Source organism: Euleptes europaea, chromosome 16 (assembly GCF_029931775.1).
Source record: "Euleptes europaea isolate rEulEur1 chromosome 16, rEulEur1.hap1, whole genome shotgun sequence".
NCBI lineage: Eukaryota > Metazoa > Chordata > Lepidosauria > Squamata > Sphaerodactylidae > Euleptes > Euleptes europaea.
The window spans coordinates 38803370-38805633 of record NC_079327.1 but is presented as its reverse complement, the minus strand read 5'-3'; the positions used below and the strand labels follow the sequence as shown (position 1 = coordinate 38805633).

Sequence of the window (2264 nt, the reverse complement as noted above, 5' to 3'; positions counted from 1 at the left end):
TACTGGCTCTTTCTCATAAACAGATACTTGTATATACAGGCAGATATTGTATTGAGTGAAATATGTGCACAAGGCTAGAGCCTTTGTAGGACACTCTGTTAACTCCAAATTCAGTATTTTACTTTATTTTAGGCTTATACAGCCCCTCTCCCCTGGGTCACAGTGTTTGGGGCGGCTCACAACAGTTCAACAACAATAAAATATATCAAATCTTAAAAATATAAGCAAATTAACAGACATCAAAATAAAACATCATCATTCGGCACCTTGCAACCTACATCAGACTGCTGTCAAAACCAGGCAGCACTGCTGTTAAGGTCGAAAATTGGCCTCAACATCTTATAGGCCCTATGGAATCTAGAAATGTCCATCAGGGTTCAGATGTCATCTGGCAGAGAGTTCCACTGGGCAGGGGTCACTACAAAAAAGTTCTTGCCCTCATTGAGGACAGTCAGTCCACCCATGGGCTGGGCACCACCAGTAGACCACGTGAAGAACAATGAAGTATTCTTGGGGGGACATAGGGAGAGGTGGTCCCAAAGGTATGAAGGTTCCAGACCATGTAGGCTTTAAAGGTAAGAATCAGCACCTTGAACTTGATTTGGAGCCTAATAGTCAACCAGTACAGCTGCTTGAGTTCAGGCTGAATATGAGATGACCATGATGTATTGGCCAATAGCCTAGCAGGTACATTCTGTATAACCTGATGTTGCTGACCCATGGCTAGATGTGGGGAGATCAAATAACAGGCTTAACCAGAACGTATGCTTAAAGATTAATTTTTATTGGGAAATTGCCACAATTATGTTTTGGCATCAGCGATGATGCCTTGGCGCAGCATGGGAACTGGATAGCAGGCGAAGTCTGACCCCAATGCAGACAGTAGAGCCTGACCCTACCCCAAGCGGTCCAGCTAGGGAGTAGCAGGGATGACAGTTCAGGGATACGCCTGGGCTTCAGCCACTGGGTGTTCCCCCGGCACTTGTGAGAGGCTGTACCATTGCCCCCGAGCCGGGCAAGTTCACCCCCAGCCTCTCCTCAAATCCCTTATTGGGATCCCCAGTGCGAGGGAAAGGGGCACGCAGGCCGCTTTCCCCCCTTAAACCCATCCAGCCCCATGCTGCCACCGCCATAATTGTGACATAGTAAAATGCAAATAATTCAACAGTAACAATCACCTCAGAAGCAAACAGCATATTAAACAGGTGTTTTTTTTTTTTTTTTAACAATAGCCAAATTACCCGTCTGTGCACACAGGGGTGGGTGGGACAGGACAACGCCGGCGACGACTGAGCTTTGCCTCCGCAAAGTCCCCGGTTTTATGTGGTCCATCTGGACCACAATGAGAACCTTCCCAACCATCCTTAAAGCTCCCGCCCCGCCCCAACAACGTCTCTTCCCTTCCCCACTCCTGACAGGTTCATTTGAACCTGCCTTCGTGAGCCGATTAGCTGGGGGTTGGAAACCGCGCGCAGGACAGGGGCAGGCTGCTCAGCCCAACTCTCAGCTGTTGCCTCTCCGGATGTCTTTGCTCTGCCTGCTTCCCGTGCTCCTCCCCACCGCCCAGGCAGCAAAACGGGGATTCCCGGTAAGTCGGGAATTTGTGCTTTGCAAAGAAGCCTCAATGGCAGCCCTGCATACAGTGAGTTGGAATAGTCCAATCGGGAGGTGACTGTGTCACATGAACACATGAAGCTGCCTTATACGGAATCAGACCCTTGGTCCATCAAATTCAGTACTGCCTACTGAGTCCGGCAGTGGCTCTCCAGGTTCCCAGGCAGATAGTCTTTCACATCACCTACTTGCCTAGTCCCTTTACCTGGAGATGCCAGGGATTGAACCAGGGACCTTCTGCATAGCAAGCAGATGCTCTACCACTGAGCCACGGCCTCTCCCCTGTATCACCTGTGTCATGGATCACCATGGCTTGGTCTGACTGACACAGAAAGGGAGACTGCTGACAAGACTGGCAGAGACAGAAAAAATGCCAACCTTGCCAACCTTGCCACTGAAAACACCTGTACAAGGGCAAGAGATGATGATGATGATGATGGCAGGCCTAATTCTAAGTTATGGTAAGAATATATTGCTTAGATGGGCTTGGGTCTCATGTGACAGAAAATGTGGTAGTCTGGTCTGTCACTGCAGTATAAGGTAAGAGACACATACTGTTGTATAGTGCCCTATTCTAATCCTGCCTAGTTAAGAAAAACTAGGAGGTGAGTGACTGCAATAAAACAATATTCAATGACATGTGCTCCAGA

The 2264-nt window shown here is 48.5% G+C and overlaps 1 non-coding gene across 1 annotated transcript; it reads right to left on the bottom strand.

The window, feature by feature from the left end:
* Positions 1 to 1820: 1820 nt before the first annotated feature.
* Positions 1821 to 1889, bottom strand: TRNAS-GCU (transfer RNA serine (anticodon GCU)). Its single transcript has one exon. It is a non-coding gene; the product is annotated as a tRNA-Ser (tRNA).
* Between the last annotated feature and the right edge of the window lie 375 nt (positions 1890 to 2264).